Source organism: Pongo abelii, chromosome Y (assembly GCF_028885655.2).
Source record: "Pongo abelii isolate AG06213 chromosome Y, NHGRI_mPonAbe1-v2.0_pri, whole genome shotgun sequence".
NCBI classification, from domain to species: Eukaryota; Metazoa; Chordata; class Mammalia; order Primates; family Hominidae; genus Pongo; species Pongo abelii.
In genome coordinates, this window is record NC_072009.2 from 19,808,537 (window position 1) to 19,829,849 (window position 21,313).

Genomic DNA, 21,313 nt, shown 5'->3' on the forward strand with positions numbered 1-21,313 from the left:
AACACTGGAAAAGGAAATAACTTCACATGAGAACTAGACGGAAGCACTGTCAGAAACTTCCGTGTGCTTTATGCCTTCAACTCAAATAGTGGAATCTTCCTTTTGATAGCACAGTTTTGAAACACTCCTTTTGTAGAATTTGCTAGTGGATGTTTGGAGCGATTTGAGGCCTATGCTGGAAAAGGAAATATCTTCTCATAAAAACTAGAGAGAAGCATTCTCAGAAACTTCTTTTTGATGAGTGCATTCAACTCACAGACTTGAACCTTCCTTTTGGAAGAGCAGTTTTGAAACACTCTTCTTGTAGAATCTGCAAGTGGATATTTAGAGCGCTTTGAAGCCTTTGCTGGGAAATGAAATATCTTCACCTAAAACTTAGACAGTAGCATTCTCAGAAGCTTCTTCACGATGCGTGCATTTGACTCACAGAGTTGAACCTGCCTTTTGATAGAGCAGTTTGGAAACACTCTTTTTGTAAAATCTGCAAGTGGATGTTAGGAGGGCTTCGGGGCCAATGTTGGAAAAGGAAATATCTTCACGTGAAAACTAGGCAGAAGCATTCTCAGAAAATTCTTTGCGATGAGTGCATTCAACTCACAGACTTGGACCTTCCTTTTCAAAGAGCAGTTTAGAAACAAAGTTTTTGTAGAATCTGCAAGTGGATATTTGGAGCGCTTTGAGACGATGCTGGGAAATGAAATATCTTCAACTAAAAACTAGACAGAAGCATTCTCAGAGACTTCTTCATGATGTGTTCATTCAACTCACAGAGTTGATCCTGCCGTTTGACAGAGCAGTTTGGAAATACTCTATTCGTATAATCTGCAAGTCGATATTTGGAGCGATTTCAGGCCTATGCAAGGAAATGGAAATATCTTCTGATAAAAACTAGACTGAAGTATTCTCAGAACCTTCTGTGTGATGAGAGCATTCAACTCACAGACTTGAACCTTCCTTCTGATAGAGCATTTTTGAGACCCTCTTTCAGTGCCATCTGAAGGCGGATATTTGGAGCGCTTTTTGGCCAATGTTGGAATAAGAAATATCATCCCATAAAAACTAGACAGAAGCATTCTCAGAAACCTCTTTGTGATGAGTGCCTTCAACTCACAGAGTTGAACGTTCCTTTTGATAGAACAGTTTTGAAAAACTGTTTTTTTAGAATCTGCAAGTGTTTTTTGGAGCGCTTTGAGGCCTATGTTGGAAAAGGAAATGTCTTCACATACAAAGTAGACAGAAGCAATCTCGGAATCTTCTTTGTGGTGAGTGCATTCAATTTACAGAGTTGAACCTTCCAATTGATAGAGAAGATTTGAAACAGCCTTTTTGTAGAATGTGCAAGTGAATATTTGGAGGTATTTGAGGCCTAGATTTTAAATGGAAGCATCTTCACATGAAAACTAGACAGGAGAATTCTCAGAAACGTCTTTGTGATGAGTGCATTCAACTCACAGACTTGAAGCTTCCTTTTGAAAGAGCAGTGTTGATACACGCTTTGCTAGAATGTGCAAGTGGATATATGGAGCGCTTTGAGGCCTATGCTGGAAAAGGATATCTCTTCACGTAAAAGCTGGAAAGAAGCATTCTCAGAAACTTCTTTGTGATGTGTGCCTTGAACTCACAAAGTTCAACCTTTCTTTTGGTAGAGAAGTTTTGAAACACTCTTTTAGTAGAATTTTCAAGTGGATGGATGGAGTGCTTGGAGGCCAATGCTGGAAAAGAAAATATGTTCACGTAGAAACTACATAAAAGCATTCTCAGAAGGTTCCCTGTGCTTTGGGCATTGAACTCACAGAGTTCAACCTACCTTTTGATAGAGCAGTTTTGAGACACTCTTCGTAGAATCTGCCAGTGGACATTAAGAGCGCTTTGAAGCCTTTGCTGCAAAAGGAAATATCATTGCGTAAAAGCTAGATGGAAGCATTCTGTGAACCTTCTGTGTGATGAGTGCATTGAACTCACAGAGTTGTACCTTCCTTTTGGTAGAAAAGTATTGCAACACTGTTTTTGTAGAATTCGCAAGTGGATATTTGGAGCTCTTTGAGGCTTATGCTGGAAAAGGAAATATCTTCATATAGAAGCTAGACAGAAACATTATCAGAAACTTCTATGTCTTGAGGGGATTGAACTGAGAGAGTTGAACATTCCTTTTCCTGGAGCAGTCCTGCAACACTCTTTTTGTGGAAACTGCAGGTGGAAATTTGGTGCGATTGCGGCATCTAGTGGAAAAGGAAATACTTGCAGATGAAAACTAGACAGAACCATTATCAGAAACTTCTTTCTGATGAGTGCATTCAACTCACAGACTTGAACCTTCCTTTTGAAAGAGCAGTTTTGAAACACTCTTTTTGTAGAATCTGCAAGTGCATATTTGGAGCGCTTTGAGGCCTATGCTGGGAAATGAAATATCTTCACCTAAAAACTAGACAGAAGCATTCTCAGAAACTTCTTCACGATATGTGCATTCAACTCACAGAGTTGAAACTTTCTTTTCATAGAACACTTTTGAAACACACTTTTTGTAGAGTCTGCAACTGCATATCTGGAGCGCTTTGAGGCCTATGCTTGAAAAGGAAATATCTTCACATGAACACTAGACAGAAGCATTCTCAGAAACTTCTTTGTGATGTGAGCATTCAACTCACAGAGTTGAACCTTCCTTTTGATAGAACAGTTTGGAAACACCCTTTTTAGAAAATCTGCAAGTGGATATTTCGAGCTTTTGGAGGCCTATGCTGGAAAAGAAAATATCTTCACATAAACCCTAGACAGAACCATTCTCAGAAACTTCAGTTTGACGTGTGCATTTAACTCACAGTCTTCAACGTTCATTTTGATAGAACATTTTGGAAACACTCCTTTTGTGGAGTGTGCCAGGGCTTATTGTGAGCGCTTTGAGACCTATGTTAGAAAAGGAAATGTCTTCTTATAGAAACTAGACAGCAGCATTCTCAGAAACTTCCTCGTGATGAGTGAATTCTACTCACAGAGCTGAACATTCCTTTGGATAGGACAGTTTTGAAACACTGTTTTTGTATAGTCTGCAAGTGGATAATTGGAGCGCTTTGAGGCCTGTGCTGGAAAACGAAATATCTTCACATAAAAACCAGACAGAAGCATTCTCAGAAACTTTTTCTCATGTGCATATTCAACTCACCGTGTTGAACCTGCCTTTTGATAGAGCAGTTTTGAAACACTCTTTTTCTAGAATCTGCAAGTGTATATTGGAGTGCTAAGAGGCCAACAATGGGAAAGGAAATATCTTCCCATGAGAACTAGACGGAAGCATTCTCAGAAACTTCCGTGTGCTTTATGCGTTTAACTCACATAGTGCAATCTTCCTTTAGATAGCGCTTTTTTGAAACCCTCTTTTTGTAGAATTTGCTAGTGGATGTTTGGGGCTATTTGAGGCGTGTGCTGCAAAAGGAAATATCTTCACATAAAAAGTAGACAGAAGCATTCTCAGAAACTTCTTTGTCACGACTTCATTCAACTCACAGACTTGAAACTTCCTTTTGAAAGAGGAGTTTTGAAACACTCTTTTTGTAGAATCTGCAAGTGGATATTTGGAGCGCTTTGAGGCCTATGCTGGGAAATGATATATCTTCACCTAAAAACTGGACAGAAGCATTCTCAGAAACTTCTTTGTGAGGAGTGCATTCAACTCACAGAGTCGAACCTTCCTATTGATAGAGAAGTTTGGAAACACCCTTTTTGTAGAATTTGCAGGTGAATATTTGGAGCGATTTGAGAAATATGCTTGAAATGGAAACATCTTCACATGAAAACTAGACGGAAGAACTCTCAGAAACCTCTTCGTAATGAGTGCTTTCAACTCACAGAGTTGAAGCTTCTTTTCCAAAAAGCAGTTTTGAAACACTTTTCTTTAGAATCTGGAAGTGGATATTTGGAGCGCTTTGAGGCCTATTCTGGGAAGTGAAATATCTTCACCTAAACACTAGACTGAAGCTTTCTCAGAAACTTCTTCACGATATGTGTATTCACCTCACAGCTTTGAACCTTTCTTTTCATAGAGCAGTTTTGAAACACACTTTTTGTAGAATCTGCAACGGCATATTTGGAGCGCTTTGAGGCGTATGCTTGAAAAGGAAATATTTTCACATAAACGCTAGACAGAAGCATTCTCAGAAACTTCTTTCTGATGTGTGCATTCAACACACAGAGTTGAACCTGCCTTTTGATAGAGGAGTTTGGAAACACCCTTTTTGTAAAATCTGCAAGTTGATATTTGGAGCTATTTGAGGCCTATGCTGTAAAAGAAAATATTTTCACATAAACACTAGACAGAAGACGTCTAAGAAACTTCTGTGTGGTGAGTGCATTCAGCTCATAGGTTTGAACGTTGGTTTTGATAGAACATTTTGGAAAGACCCCTTTTGTAGAATCTGCAGATGTTTATTTGGAGGGCTTTGAGGCCTATGTTGGAAAAGGAAATTTCTTCACATAAAAACTAGACAGAAGCATTCTCAGAAACTTCCTTGTGATGAGAGCATTCTACTCACAGAGTTGAACGTTCCTTTTGATAGAACAGTTTTGAAACACTCTTTTTAGAGACTCTGTAAGTGGCTACTTGGAGCGCTTTGAGTCCTATGCTGGAAAACGAAATATCTTCACATAAAAACAACAGCGAAGCACTCTCAGAAACATTTTGCGAGGTGCGCATTCAACTCACCGAGTTGAAGCTTCCTTTTGGTAGAGCAGTTTTGAAAAACTCTTTTTCTAGGATCTGCAAGTGGATATTTGGAGTGCTAAGAGGCCAGCACTGGAAAAGGAAATAACTTCACATGAGAACTAGACGGAAGCATTGTCAGAAACTTCCGTGTGCTTTATGCCTTCAACTCAAATAGTGGAATCTTCCTTTTGATAGCACAGTTTTGAAACACTCCTTTTGTAGAATTTGCTAGTGGATGTTTGGAGCGATTTGAGGCCTATGCTGGAAAAGGAAATATCTTCACATAAAAACTAGAGAGAAGCGTTCTCAGAAACTTCTTTATGATGAGTGCATTGAACTCACAGCCTTGAACCTTCCTTTTGGAAGAGCAGTTTTGAAACACTCCTTTTGTAGAATCTGCAAGTGGATATTTAGAGCGCTTTGAAGCCTATGCTGGGAAATGAAATATCTTCACCTAAAACGTAGACCGTAGCATTTTCTGAAGCTTCTTCACGATGCGTGCATTCAACTCACAGAGTTGAATCTCATTTTGATAGAGCAGTTTGGAAACACTCTTTTTGTAAAATCTGCAAGTGGATATTACGAGGGCTTCGGGTCAATGTTGGAAAAGGAAATATCTTCACATGAAAACTAGACAGAAGCATTCTCAGAAACTTCTTGGTGATGAGTGCATTCAACTCACAGACTTGAACCTTCCTTTACAAAGAGCAGTTTAGAAACACAGTTTTTGTAGAATCTGAAAGTGGATATTTGGAGCGCTTTGAGGCGAGGCTGGGAAATGAAATATCTTCACCTAAAAACTAGACAGAAGCATTCTCAGAGACTTCTTCCTCATGTGCGCATTCAACTCACAGAGTTGAACCTGCCGTTTCACAGAGCAGTTTGGAAAGACTCTATTGGTGTAAACTGCAATTCGATATTTGGAGCTATTTGAGGCCTATGCAAGGAAAAGGAAATATCTTCTGATAAAAACTAGACTGAATCATTCTCAGAACCTTCTGTGTGATGAGAGCATTCAACTCACAGACTTGAACCTTCCTTCTGATAGAGCACTTTTGAGACCCACTTTCATTGCCATCTGAAGATGGATGTTTGGAGCGCTTTTTGGCCAATGCTGCAATACGAAATATCATCACATAAAAACTAGACAGAAGCATTCTCAGAAACCTCTTTGCGATGAGTGCCTTCCACTCACAGAGTTGAACGTTCCTTTTGATAGAACAGTTTTGAAACACTGTTTTGGTAGTATCTGGAAGTGTTGATTCGGAGCGCTTTGAGGCCTGTGTAGGAAAAGGAAATATCTTCACGTAAAAAGTAGACAGAAGCATTCTCAGAAACTTCTTTGTGAGGAGGGCATTCAACTCACAGAGTTGAACCTTCCTATTGATAGAGAAGTTTTGAAACACCCTTTTTGTAGAATTTGCAGGTGAATATTTGGAGCGATTGGAGACCTATGCTTGAAATGGAAACATCTTCACATGAAAACTGGACAGAAGAATTCTCAGAAACCTCTTCGTAATGAGTGCTTTCAACTCACAGAGTTGAAGCTTCCTTTCCAAAGAGCAGTTTTGAAACACTTTTCTGTAGAATCTGGAAGTGGATATTTGGAGCGCTTTGAGGCCTATGCTGGGAAGTGAAATATCTTCACCTAAACACTAGACTGAAGCATTCTCAGAAACTTCTTCACGATCTGTGTATTCAACTCACAGCTTTGAACCTTTCTTTTCGTAGAGCAGTTTTGAAACCCACTTTTTGTAGAATCTGCAACGGCATATTTGGAGCGCTTTGAGGCGTGTGCTTGAAAAGGAAATATTTTCACATAAAAGCTAGACAGAAGCATTCTCAGAAACTTCTTTCTGATGTGTGCATTCGACTCACAGAGTTGAACCTGTCTTTTGATAGAGGAGTTTGGAAACTCCCTTTTTGTAAAATCTGCAAGTTGATATTTGGAGCTATTTGAGGCCTGTGCTGTAAAAGAAAATATTTTCACATAAACACTAGACACAAGCCTTCTAAGAAACTTCTGTGTGATGAGTGCATTCAGCTCACAGACTTGAACGCTGGTTTTGATAGAACAGTTTGGAAACACCCCTCTTGTAGGATCTGCAGGTGTTTATTTGGAGCGCATTGAGGCCTAGGTTGGAAAAGGAAATATCTTCACATAAACAGTAGACAGAAGCATTCTCGGAAACTTCCTTGTGATGAGTGCATTGTACTCACAGAGTTGAAAGTTCCTTTTGATAGAAGAGTTTTGAAACACTCTTTTTATAGACTCTACAAGTGGCTATTTGGAGCGCTTTGAAGCCCAGGCGGGAAAACGAAATATCTTCACATAAGAACTAGACAGTAGCGTTCTCAGAAACATTTTGCGATGTGCGCATTCAACTCACCGAGTGAAACCTGGCTTTTGGTAGAGCAGTTTTGAAACACTCTTTTTCTAGGATCTGCAAGTGGATATTTGGAGTGCTAAGAGGTCAACGCTGGAAAAGGAAATATCTTCACATGAGAACTAGACGGAAGCATTGTCAGAAACTTCCGTGTGCTTCATGCATTCAACTCACATAGTGGAATCTTCCTTTTGATAGCACAGTTTTGACACACTCCTTTCGTAGAATTTGCTCGTGGATGTTTGGAGCGATTTGAGGCCTATGCTGGAAAAGAAAATATCTTCCCATAAAAACTAGACAGAAGAATTCTCAGAAATCTTTTCCGATGCGTGCATTCAACTCACCGAGTGGAACCTGCGTTTTGATAGAGCAGTTTTGAAACACTCTTTTTGTAGAATCTGAAAGTGGATATTTGGAGTGCTAAAGGGCCAACACTGGAAAAGTAAATATCTTCACCTGAGAACTAGACGGAAGGATTCTCAGAAACTTCCGTGTGCTTTATGCGTTCAACTCATATAGTGGAATCTTCCTTTGGATAGCACAGGTTTGAAACACTCCTTTTGTAGAATTTGCTACTGGATGTTTGGAGCGATTTGAGGCCTGTGCTGGAAAAGGAAATACCTTCACCTAAAAAGTACACACAAGCATTCTCAGAAACTGTTTCACCATACGTGCCTTCAACTCACAGAGTTGAAACTGCCTTTCGATAGGGCAGTTTGGAAACACTCTCTTTGTAATATCTGCAAGGGGATATTTGGAGCGATTTGAGGCCTATGCAAGGAAAAGGAAATATCTTCGCCTAAAAACGAGACAGAAGCATTCTCAGAAGCTTCTGTGGATGAGTGCATTCAACTCACAGACTTGAACCTTCCTTTTGATAGTTCAGTTTTGAAACACTCTTTCAGTCCCATCTGAAGGTGGATATTTGGAGCACCTTTAGGCCAATGCTGGAAAATGAAATATCATCACATAAAAACTAAACAGAAGAATTCTCAGAAACCTCTTTGTGATGAGTGCATTCAACTCACAGACGTGAAAGTTCCTGTAGATGGAAGAGCTTTGAAACACTCTTTTGGTGGGATCTACAAGTGTTTATTCGGAGCACTTTGAGGCCTATGATGGAAAAGGAAATATCTTCACGTAGAAATTAGACAAAAGCATTCTCAGCAAGTTCCCTGTGTTTTGGGCATTCGACACACAGAGTTCAACCTGCCTTTTGATAGAGAAGTTTTGCAACACTCTTTTTGTACAATCGGCAAGTGGATATTCAGAGCGCTTTGAGGCCTATGTTGGAAAAGGAACTATCTTCACGTGGAAACTAGACAAAAGCATTCTCAGAAAGTTCCCTGTGTTTTGGGCATTCAACACACAGAGTTCAACCTGCCTTTTGATAGAGAAGTTTTGCAACACTCTTTTTGTGGAATCTGCAAGTGGATATTTGGAGAGCTTTAAGTCCTATGCTGCAAAAGGAAATCTCATTGCATACAAGATTGACAGAAGCATTCTCAGAAACTTCTTTGTGATGAGTGCCTTCAACTCACAGAGTTGAACGTTCCTTTTGATAGAACAGTTTTGAAACACTGTTTTTGTAGTATCTGGAAGTGTTGATTCGGAGCGCACTGAGGCCTGTGTTGGAAAAGGAAATATCTTCGCGTAAAACATAGATAGAAACATTCTCAGAAACTTCTCTGTAAGGAGTGCATTCAACTCACAGAGTTGAACCTTCCTATTGATAGAGAAGTTTTGAAACACCCTTTTTGTAGAATTTGCAGGTGAATATTTGGAGCGATTAGAGACCTATGCTTGAAATGGAAACATCTTTACATGAAAACTAGACGGAAGAACTCCCAGAAACCTCTTCGCAATGAGTGCTTTAAACTCACAGAGTTGAAGCTTCCTTTCCAAAGAGCAGTTTTGAAACACTTTTCTGTAGAATCTGGAAGTGGATATTTGGAGCGCTTTGAGGCCTATGCTGGGAAGTGAAATATCTTCACCTAAACACTAGATTGAAGCATTCTCAGGAACTTCTTCACGATCTGTGTATTCAACTCACAGCTTTGAACCTTTCTTTTCGTAGAGCAGTTTTGAAACACACTTTTTGTAGAGTCTACAACGGCATATTTGGAGCGCTTTGAGGCGTATGCTTGAAAAGGAAATATTTTCACATAAAGGCTAGACAGAAGCATTCTCAGAAACTTCTTTCTGATGTGTGCATTAAACACACAGAGTTGAACCTGCCTTTTGATGGAGGAGTTTGGAAACACCCTTTTTGTAAAATCTGCAAGTTGATATTTGGAGCTATTTGAGGCCTATGCTGTAAAAGAGAATATTTCCACATAAACACTAGACAGAAGACGTCTAAGAAACTTCTGTGTGGTGAGTGCATTCAGCTCACAGGCTTGAACGTTGGTTTTGATAGAACATTTTGGAAAGACCCCTTTTGTAGAATCTGCAGGTGTTTATTTGGAGCGCTTTGAGGCCTATGTTGGAAAAGGAAATTTCTTCACATAAAAACTAGACAGAAGCATTCTCAGAAACTTCCTTGTGATGAGTGCATTCTACTCACAGAGTTGAACGTTCCTTTCGATAGAACAGTTTTGAAACACTCTTTTTATAGACTCTGCAAGTGGCTATTTAGAGCGCTTTGAGTACTGTGCTGGAAAACGAAATATCTTCACATAAAAACTAAACCGAAGCACTCTCAGAAACTTTTTGCGAGGTGCGCATTCAACTCACCGAGTTGAACCTTCCTTTTGGTAGAGCAGTTTTGAAACACTCTTTCTAGGATCTGCAAGTGGTTATTTGGAGTGCTAAGAGGCCAACACTGGAAAAGGAAATAACTTCACATGAGAACTAGACGGAAGCACTGTCAGAAACTTCCGTGTGCTTTATGCCTTCAACTCAAATAGTGGAATCTTCCTTTTGATAGCACAGTTTTGAAACACTCCTTTTGTAGAATTTGCTAGTGGATGTTTGGAGCGATTTGAGGCCTATGCTGGAAAAGGAAATATCTTCTCATAAAAACTAGAGAGAAGCATTCTCAGAAACTTCTTTTTGATGAGTGCATTCAACTCACAGACTTGAACCTTCCTTTTGGAAGAGCAGTTTTGAAACACTCTTCTTGTAGAATCTGCAAGTGGATATTTAGAGCGCTTTGAAGCCTTTGCTGGGAAATGAAATATCTTCACCTAAAACTTAGACAGTAGCATTCTCAGAAGCTTCTTCACGATGCGTGCATTTGACTCACAGAGTTGAACCTGCCTTTTGATAGAGCAGTTTGGAAACACTCTTTTTGTAAAATCTGCAAGTGGATGTTAGGAGGGCTTCGGGGCCAATGTTGGAAAAGGAAATATCTTCACGTGAAAACTAGGCAGAAGCATTCTCAGAAAATTCTTTGCGATGAGTGCATTCAACTCACAGACTTGGACCTTCCTTTTCAAAGAGCAGTTTAGAAACAAAGTTTTTGTAGAATCTGCAAGTGGATATTTGGAGCGCTTTGAGACGATGCTGGGAAATGAAATATCTTCAACTAAAAACTAGACAGAAGCATTCTCAGAGACTTCTTCATGATGTGTTCATTCAACTCACAGAGTTGATCCTGCCGTTTGACAGAGCAGTTTGGAAATACTCTATTCGTATAATCTGCAAGTCGATATTTGGAGCGATTTCAGGCCTATGCAAGGAAATGGAAATATCTTCTGATAAAAACTAGACTGAAGTATTCTCAGAACCTTCTGTGTGATGAGAGCATTCAACTCACAGACTTGAACCTTCCTTCTGATAGAGCATTTTTGAGACCCTCTTTCAGTGCCATCTGAAGGCGGATATTTGGAGCGCTTTTTGGCCAATGTTGGAATAAGAAATATCATCCCATAAAAACTAGACAGAAGCATTCTCAGAAACCTCTTTGTGATGAGTGCCTTCAACTCACAGAGTTGAACGTTCCTTTTGATAGAACAGTTTTGAAAAACTGTTTTTTTAGAATCTGCAAGTGTTTTTTGGAGCGCTTTGAGGCCTATGTTGGAAAAGGAAATGTCTTCACATACAAAGTAGACAGAAGCAATCTCGGAATCTTCTTTGTGGTGAGTGCATTCAATTTACAGAGTTGAACCTTCCAATTGATAGAGAAGATTTGAAACAGCCTTTTTGTAGAATGTGCAAGTGAATATTTGGAGGTATTTGAGGCCTAGATTTTAAATGGAAGCATCTTCACATGAAAACTAGACAGGAGAATTCTCAGAAACGTCTTTGTGATGAGTGCATTCAACTCACAGACTTGAAGCTTCCTTTTGAAAGAGCAGTGTTGATACACGCTTTGCTAGAATGTGCAAGTGGATATATGGAGGGCTTTGAGGCCTATGCTGGAAAAGGATATCTCTTCACGTAAAAGCTGGAAAGAAGCATTCTCAGAAACTTCTTTGTGATGTGTGCCTTGAACTCACAAAGTTCAACCTTTCTTTTGGTAGAGAAGTTTTGAAACACTCTTTTAGTAGAATTTTCAAGTGGATGGATGGAGTGCTTGGAGGCCAATGCTGGAAAAGAAAATATGTTCACGTAGAAACTACATAAAAGCATTCTCAGAAGGTTCCCTGTGCTTTGGGCATTGAACTCACAGAGTTCAACCTACCTTTTGATAGAGCAGTTTTGAGACACTCTTCGTAGAATCTGCCAGTGGACATTAAGAGCGCTTTGAAGCCTTTGCTGCAAAAGGAAATATCATTGCGTAAAAGCTAGATGGAAGCATTCTGTGAACCTTCTGTGTGATGAGTGCATTGAACTCACAGAGTTGTACCTTCCTTTTGGTAGAAAAGTATTGCAACACTGTTTTTGTAGAATTCGCAAGTGGATATTTGGAGCTCTTTGAGGCTTATGCTGGAAAAGGAAATATCTTCATATAGAAGCTAGACAGAAACATTATCAGAAACTTCTATGTCTTGAGGGGATTGAACTGAGAGAGTTGAAGATTCCTTTTCCTGGAGCAGTCCTGCAACACTCTTTTTGTGGAAACTGCAGGTGGAAATTTGGTGCGATTGCGGCATCTAGTGGAAAAGGAAATACTTGCAGATGAAAACTAGACAGAACCATTATCAGAAACTTCTTTCGGATGAGTGCATTCAACTCACAGACTTGAACCTTCCTTTTGAAAGAGCAGTTTTGAAACACTCTTTTTGTAGAATCTGCAAGTGCATATTTGGAGCGCTTTGAGGCCTATGCTGGGAAATGAAATATCTTCACCTAAAAACTAGACAGAAGCATTCTCAGAAACTTCTTCACGATATGTGCATTCAACTCACAGAGTTGAAACTTTCTTTTCATAGAACACTTTTGAAACACACTTTTTGTAGAGTCTGCAACTGCATATCTGGAGCGCTTTGAGGCCTATGCTTGAAAAGGAAATATCTTCACATGAACACTAGACAGAAGCATTCTCAGAAACTTCTTTGTGATGTGAGCATTCAACTCACAGAGTTGAACCTTCCTTTTGATAGAACAGTTTGGAAACACCCTTTTTAGAAAATCTGCAAGTGGATATTTCGAGCTTTTGGAGGCCTATGCTGGAAAAGAAAATATCTTCACATAAACCCTAGACAGAACCATTCTCAGAAACTTCAGTTTGACGTGTGCATTTAACTCACAGTCTTCAACGTTCATTTTGATAGAACATTTTGGAAACACTCCTTTTGTGGAGTGTGCCAGGGCTTATTGTGAGCGCTTTGAGACCTATGTTAGAAAAGGAAATGTCTTCTTATAGAAACTAGACAGCAGCATTCTCAGAAACTTCCTCGTGATGAGTGAATTCTACTCACAGAGCTGAACATTCCTTTGGATAGAACAGTTTTGAAACACTGTTTTTGTATAGTCTGCAAGTGGATAATTGGAGCGCTTTGAGGCCTGTGCTGGAAAACGAAATATCTTCACATAAAAACCAGACAGAAGCATTCTCAGAAACTTTTTTTCATGTGCATATTCAACTCACCGTGTTGAACCTGCCTTTTGATAGAGCAGTTTTGAAACACTCTTTTTCTAGAATCTGCAAGTGTATATTGGAGTGCTAAGAGGCCAACAATGGGAAAGGAAATATCTTCCCATGAGAACTAGACGGAAGCATTCTCAGAAACTTCCGTGTGCTTTATGCGTTTAACTCACATAGTGCAATCTTCCTTTAGATAGCGCTTTTTTGAAACACTCTTTTTGTAGAATTTGCTAGTGGATGTTTGGGGCTATTTGAGGCGTGTGCTGCAAAAGGAAATATCTTCACATAAAAAGTAGACAGAAGCATTCTCAGAAACTTCTTTGTCACGACTTCATTCAACTCACAGACTTGAAACTTCCTTTTGAAAGAGGAGTTTTGAAACACTCTTTTTGTAGAATCTGCAAGTGGATATTTGGAGCGCTTTGAGGCCTATGCTGGGAAATGATATATCTTCACCTAAAAACTGGACAGAAGCATTCTCAGAAACTTCTTTGTGAGGAGTGCATTCAACTCACAGAGTCGAACCTTCCTATTGATAGAGAAGTTTGGAAACACCCTTTTTGTAGAATTTGCAGGTGAATATTTGGAGCGATTTGAGAAATATGCTTGAAATGGAAACATCTTCACATGAAAACTAGACGGAAGAACTCTCAGAAACCTCTTCGTAATGAGTGCTTTCAACTCACAGAGTTGAAGCTTCTTTTCCAAAAAGCAGTTTTGAAACACTTTTCTTTAGAATCTGGAAGTGGATATTTGGAGCGCTTTGAGGCCTATTCTGGGAAGTGAAATATCTTCACCTAAACACTAGACTGAAGCTTTCTCAGAAACTTCTTCACGATATGTGTATTCACCTCACAGCTTTGAACCTTTCTTTTCATAGAGCAGTTTTGAAACACACTTTTTGTAGAATCTGCAATGGCATATTTGGAGCGCTTTGAGGCGTATGCTTGAAAAGGAAATATTTTCACATAAACGCTAGACAGAAGCATTCTCAGAAACTTCTTTCTGATGTGTGCATTCAACACACAGAGTTGAACCTGCCTTTTGATAGAGGAGTTTGGAAACACCCTTTTTGTAAAATCTGCAAGTTGATATTTGGAGCTATTTGAGGCCTATGCTGTAAAAGAAAATATTTTCACATAAACACTAGACAGAAGACGTCTAAGAAACTTCTGTGTGGTGAGTGCATTCAGCTCATAGGTTTGAACGTTGGTTTTGATAGAACATTTTGGAAAGACCCCTTTTGTAGAATCTGCAGATGTTTATTTGGAGGGCTTTGAGGCCTATGTTGGAAAAGGAAATTTCTTCACATAAAAACTAGACAGAAGCATTCTCAGAAACTTCCTTGTGATGAGAGCATTCTACTCACAGAGTTGAACGTTCCTTTTGATAGAACAGTTTTGAAACACTCTTTTTAGAGACTCTGTAAGTGGCTACTTGGAGCGCTTTGAGTCCTATGCTGGAAAACGAAATATCTTCACATAAAAACAACAGCGAAGCACTCTCAGAAACATTTTGCGAGGTGCGCATTCAACTCACCGAGTTGAAGCTTCCTTTTGGTAGAGCAGTTTTGAAAAACTCTTTTTCTAGGATCTGCAAGTGGATATTTGGAGTGCTAAGAGGCCAGCACTGGAAAAGGAAATAACTTCACATGAGAACTAGACGGAAGCATTGTCAGAAACTTCCGTGTGCTTTATGCCTTCAACTCAAATAGTGGAATCTTCCTTTTGATAGCACAGTTTTGAAACACTCCTTTTGTAGAATTTGCTAGTGGATGTTTGGAGCGATTTGAGGCCTATGCTGGAAAAGGAAATATCTTCACAAAAAACTAGAGAGAAGCGTTCTCAGAAACTTCTTTATGATGAGTGCATTGAACTCACAGCCTTGAACCTTCCTTTTGGAAGAGCAGTTTTGAAACACTCTTTTTGTAGAATCTGCAAGTGGATATTTAGAGCGCTTTGAAGCCTATGCTGGGAAATGAAATATCTTCACCTAAAACGTAGACCGTAGCATTCTCTGAAGCTTCTTCACGATGCGTGCATTCAACTCACAGAGTTGAATCTCATTTTGATAGAGCAGTTTGGAAACACTCTTTTTGTAAAATCTGCAAGTGGATATTACGAGGGCTTCGGGTCAATGTTGGAAAAGGAAATATCTTCACATGAAAACTAGACAGAAGCATTCTCAGAAACTTCTTGGTGATGAGTGCATTCAACTCACAGACTTGAACCTTCCTTTACAAAGAGCAGTTTAGAAACACAGTTTTTGTAGAATCTGAAAGTGGATATTTGGAGCGCTTTGAGGCGAGGCTGGGAAATGAAATATCTTCACCTAAAAACTAGACAGAAGCATTCTCAGAGACTTCTTCCTCATGTGCGCATTCAACTCACAGAGTTGAACCTGCCGTTTCACAGAGCAGTTTGGAAAGACTCTATTGGTGTAAACTGCAATTCGATATTTGGAGCTATTTGAGGCCTATGCAAGGAAAAGGAAATATCTTCTGATAAAAACTAGACTGAATCATTCTCAGAACCTTCTGTGTGATGAGAGCATTCAACTCACAGACTTGAACCTTCCTTCTGATAGAGCACTTTTGAGACCCACTTTCATTGCCATCTGAAGATGGATGTTTGGAGCGCTTTTTGGCCAATGCTGCAATACGAAATATCATCACATAAAAACTAGACAGAAGCATTCTCAGAAACCTCTTTGCGATGAGTGCCTTCCACTCACAGAGTTGAACGTTCCTTTTGATAGAACAGTTTTGAAACACTGTTTTGGTAGTATCTGGAAGTGTTGATTCGGAGCGCTTTGAGGCCTGTGTAGGAAAAGGAAATATCTTCACGTAAAAAGTAGACAGAAGCATTCTCAGAAACTTCTTTGTGAGGAGGGCATTCAACTCACAGAGTTGAACCTTCCTATTGATAGAGAAGTTTTGAAACACCCTTTTTGTAGAATTTGCAGGTGAATATTTGGAGCGATTGGAGACCTATGCTTGAAATGGAAACATCTTCACATGAAAACTGGACAGAAGAATTCTCAGAAACCTCTTCGTAATGAGTGCTTTCAACTCACAGAGTTGAAGCTTCCTTTCCAAAGAGCAGTTTTGAAACACTTTTCTGTAGAATCTGGAAGTGGATATTTGGAGCGCTTTGAGGCCTATGCTGGGAAGTGAAATATCTTCACCTAAACACTAGACTGAAGCATTCTCAGAAACTTCTTCACGATCTGTGTATTCAACTCACAGCTTTGAACCTTTCTTTTCGTAGAGCAGTTTTGAAACCCACTTTTTGTAGAATCTGCAACGGCATATTTGGAGCGCTTTGAGGCGTGTGCTTGAAAAGGAAATATTTTCACATAAAAGCTAGACAGAAGCATTCTCAGAAACTTCTTTCTGATGTGTGCATTCGACTCACAGAGTTGAACCTGTCTTTTGATAGAGGAGTTTGGAAACTCCCTTTTTGTAAAATCTGCAAGTTGTTATTTGGAGCTATTTGAGGCCTGTGCTGTAAAAGAAAATATTTTCACATAAACACTAGACACAAGCCTTCTAAGAAACTTCTGTGTGATGAGTGCATTCAGCTCACAGACTTGAACGCTGGTTTTGATAGAACAGTTTGGAAACACCCCTCTTGTAGGATCTGCAGGTGTTTATTTGGAGCGCATTGAGGCCTAGGTTGGAAAAGGAAATATCTTCACATAAACAGTAGACAGAAGCATTCTCGGAAACTTCCTTGTGATGAGTGCATTGTACTCACAGAGTTGAAAGTTCCTTTTGATAGAAGAGTTTTGAAACACTCTTTTTATAGACTCTACAAGTGGCTATTTGGAGCGCTTTGAAGCCCAGGCGGGAAAACGAAATATCTTCACATAAGAACTAGACAGTAGCGTTCTCAGAAACATTTTGCGATGTGCGCATTCAACTCACCGAGTGAAACCTGGCTTTTGGTAGAGCAGTTTTGAAACACTCTTTTTCTAGGATCTGCAAGTGGATATTTGGAGTGCTAAGAGGTCAACGCTGGAAAAGGAAATATCTTCACATGAGAACTAGACGGAAGCATTGTCAGAAACTTCCGTGTGCTTCATGCATTCAACTCACATAGTGGAATCTTCCTTTTGATAGCACAGTTTTGACACACTCCTTTCGTAGAATTTGCTCGTGGATGTTTGGAGCGATTTGAGGCCTATGCTGGAAAAGAAAATATCTTCCCATAAAAACTAGACAGAAGAATTCTCAGAAATCTTTTCCGATGCGTGCATTCAACTCACCGAGTGGAACCTGCGTTTTGATAGAGCAGTTTTGAAACACTCTTTTTGTAGAATCTGAAAGTGGATATTTGGAGTGCTAAAGGGCCAACACTGGAAAAGTAAATATCTTCACCTGAGAACTAGACGGAAGGATTCTCAGAAACTTCCGTGTGCTTTATGCGTTCAACTCATATAGTGGAATCTTCCTTTGGATAGCACAGGTTTGAAACACTCCTTTTGTAGAATTTGCTACTGGATGTTTGGAGCGATTTGAGGCCTGTGCTGGAAAAGGAAATACCTTCACCTAAAAAGTACACACAAGCATTCTCAGAAACTGTTTCACCATACGTGCCTTCAACTCACAGAGTTGAAACTGCCTTTCGATAGGGCAGTTTGGAAACACTCTCTTTGTAATATCTGCAAGGGGATATTTGGAGCGATTTGAGGCCTATGCAAGGAAAAGGAAATATCTTCGCCTAAAAACGAGACAGAAGCATTCTCAGAAGCTTCTGTGGATGAGTGCATTCAACTCACAGACTTGAACCTTCCTTTTGATAGTTCAGTTTTGAAACACTCTTTCAGTCCCATCTGAAGGTGGATATTTGGAGCACCTTTAGGCCAATGCTGGAAAATGAAATATCATCACATAAAAACTAAACAGAAGAATTCTCAGAAACCTCTTTGTGATGAGTGCATTCAACTCACAGACGTGAAAGTTCCTGTAGATGGAAGAGCTTTGAAACACTCTTTTGGTGGGATCTACAAGTGTTTATTCGGAGCACTTTGAGGCCTATGATGGAAAAGGAAATATCTTCACGTAGAAATTAGACAAAAGCATTCTCAGCAAGTTCCCTGTGTTTTGGGCATTCGACACACAGAGTTCAACCTGCCTTTTGATAGAGAAGTTTTGCAACACTCTTTTTGTACAATCGGCAAGTGGATATTCAGAGCGCTTTGAGGCCTATGTTGGAAAAGGAACTATCTTCACGTGGAAACTAGACAAAAGCATTCTCAGAAAGTTCCCTGTGTTTTGGGCATTCAACACACAGAGTTCAACCTGCCTTTTGATAGAGAAGTTTTGCAACACTCTTTTTGTGGAATCTGCAAGTGGATATTTGGAGAGCTTTAAGTCCTATGCTGCAAAAGGAAATCTCATTGCATACAAGATTGACAGAAGCATTCTCAGAAACTTCTTTGTGATGAGTGCCTTCAACTCACAGAGTTGAACGTTCCTTTTGATAGAACAGTTTTGAAACACTGTTTTTGTAGTATCTGGAAGTGTTGATTCGGAGCGCACTGAGGCCTGTGTTGGAAAAGGAAATATCTTCGCGTAAAACATAGATAGAAACATTCTCAGAAACTTCTCTGTAAGGAGTGCATTCAACTCACAGAGTTGAACCTTCCTATTGATAGAGAAGTTTTGAAACACCCTTTTTGTAGAATTTGCAGGTGAATATTTGGAGCGATTAGAGACCTATGCTTGAAATGGAAACATCTTTACATGAAAACTAGACGGAAGAACTCCCAGAAACCTCTTCGCAATGAGTGCTTTAAACTCACAGAGTTGAAGCTTCCTTTCCAAAGAGCAGTTTTGAAACACTTTTCTGTAGAATCTGGAAGTGGATATTTGGAGCGCTTTGAGGCCTATGCTGGGAAGTGAAATATCTTCACCTAAACACTAGATTGAAGCATTCTCAGGAACTTCTTCACGATCTGTGTATTCAACTCACAGCTTTGAACCTTTCTTTTCGTAGAGCAGTTTTGAAACACACTTTTTGTAGAGTCTACAACGGCATATTTGGAGCGCTTTGAGGCGTATGCTTGAAAAGGAAATATTTTCACATAAAGGCTAGACAGAAGCATTCTCAGAAACTTCTTTCTGATGTGTGCATTAAACACACAGAGTTGAACCTGCCTTTTGATGGAGGAGTTTGGAAACACCCTTTTTGTAAAATCTGCAAGTTGATATTTGGAGCTATTTGAGGCCTATGCTGTAAAAGAGAATATTTCCACATAAACACTAGACAGAAGACGTCTAAGAAACTTCTGTGTGGTGAGTGCATTCAGCTCACAGGCTTGAACGTTGGTTTTGATAGAACATTTTGGAAAGACCCCTTTTGTAGAATCTGCAGGTGTTTATTTGGAGCGCTTTGAGGCCTATGTTGGAAAAGGAAATTTCTTCACATAAAAACTAGACAGAAGCATTCTCAGAAACTTCCTTGTGATGAGTGCATTCTACTCACAGAGTTGAACGTTCCTTTCGATAGAACAGTTTTGAAACACTCTTTTTATAGACTCTGCAAGTGGCTATTTAGAGCGCTTTGAGTACTGTGCTGGAAAACGAAATATCTTCACATAAAAACTAAACCGAAGCACTCTCAGAAACTTTTTGCGAGGTGCGCATTCAACTCACCGAGTTGAACCTTCCTTTTGGTAGAGCAGTTTTGAAACACTCTTTCTAGGATCTGCAAGTGGTTATTTGGAGTGCTAAGAGGCCAACACTGGAAAAGGAAATAACTTCACATGAGAACTAGACGGAAGCACTGTCAGAAACTTCCGTGTGCTTTATGCCTTCAACTCAAATAGTGGAATCTTCCTTTTGATAGCACAGTTTTGAAACACTCCTTTTGTAGAATTTGCTAGTGGATGTTTGGAGCGATTTGAGGCCTATGCTGGAAAAGGAAATATCTTCTCATAAAAACTAGAGAGAAGCATTCTCAGAAACTTCTTTTTGATGAGTGCATTCAACTCACAGACTTGAACCTTCCTTTTGGAAGAGCAGTTTTGAAACACTCTTCTTGTAGAATCTGCAAGTGGATATTTAGAGCGCTTTGAAGCCTTTGCTGGGAAATGAAATATCTTCACCTAAAACTTAGACAGTAGCATTCTCAGAAGCTTCTTCACGATGCGTGCATTTGACTCACAGAGTTGAACCTGCCTTTTGATAGAGCAGTTTGGAAACACTCTTTTTGTAAAATCTGCAAGTGGATGTTAGGAGGGCTTCGGGGCCAATGTTGGAAAAGGAAATATCTTCACGTGAAAACTAGGCAGAAGCATTCTCAGAAAATTCTTTGCGATGAGTGCATTCAACTCACAGACTTGGACCTTCCTTTTCAAAGAGCAGTTTAGAAACAAAGTTTTTGTAGAATCTGCAAGTGGATATTTGGAGCGCTTTGAGACGATGCTGGGAAATGAAATATCTTCAACTAAAAACTAGACAGAAGCATTCTCAGAGACTTCTTCATGATGTGTTCATTCAACTCACAGAGTTGATCCTGCCGTTTGACAGAGCAGTTTGGAAATACTCTATTCGTATAATCTGCAAGTCGATATTTGGAGCGATTTCAGGCCTATGCAAGGAAATGGAAATATCTTCTGATAAAAACTAGACTGAAGTATTCTCAGAACCTTCTGTGTGATGAGAGCATTCAACTCACAGACTTGAACCTTCCTTCTGATAGAGCATTTTTGAGACCCTCTTTCAGTGCCATCTGAAGGCGGATATTTGGAGCGCTTTTTGGCCAATGTTGGAATAAGAAATATCATCCCATAAAAACTAGACAGAAGCATTCTCAGAAACCTCTTTGTGATGAGTGCCTTCAACTCACAGAGTTGAACGTTCCTTTTGATAGAACAGTTTTGAAAAACTGTTTTTTTAGAATCTGCAAGTGTTTTTTGGAGCGCTTTGAGGCCTATGTTGGAAAAGGAAATGTCTTCACATACAAAGTAGACAGAAGCAATCTCGGAATCTTCTTTGTGGTGAGTGCATTCAATTTACAGAGTTGAACCTTCCAATTGATAGAGAAGATTTGAAACAGCCTTTTTGTAGAATGTGCAAGTGAATATTTGGAGGTATTTGAGGCCTAGATTTTAAATGGAAGCATCTTCACATGAAAACTAGACAGGAGAATTCTCAGAAACGTCTTTGTGATGAGTGCATTCAACTCACAGACTTGAAGCTTCCTTTTGAAAGAGCAGTGTTGATACACGCTTTGCTAGAATGTGCAAGTG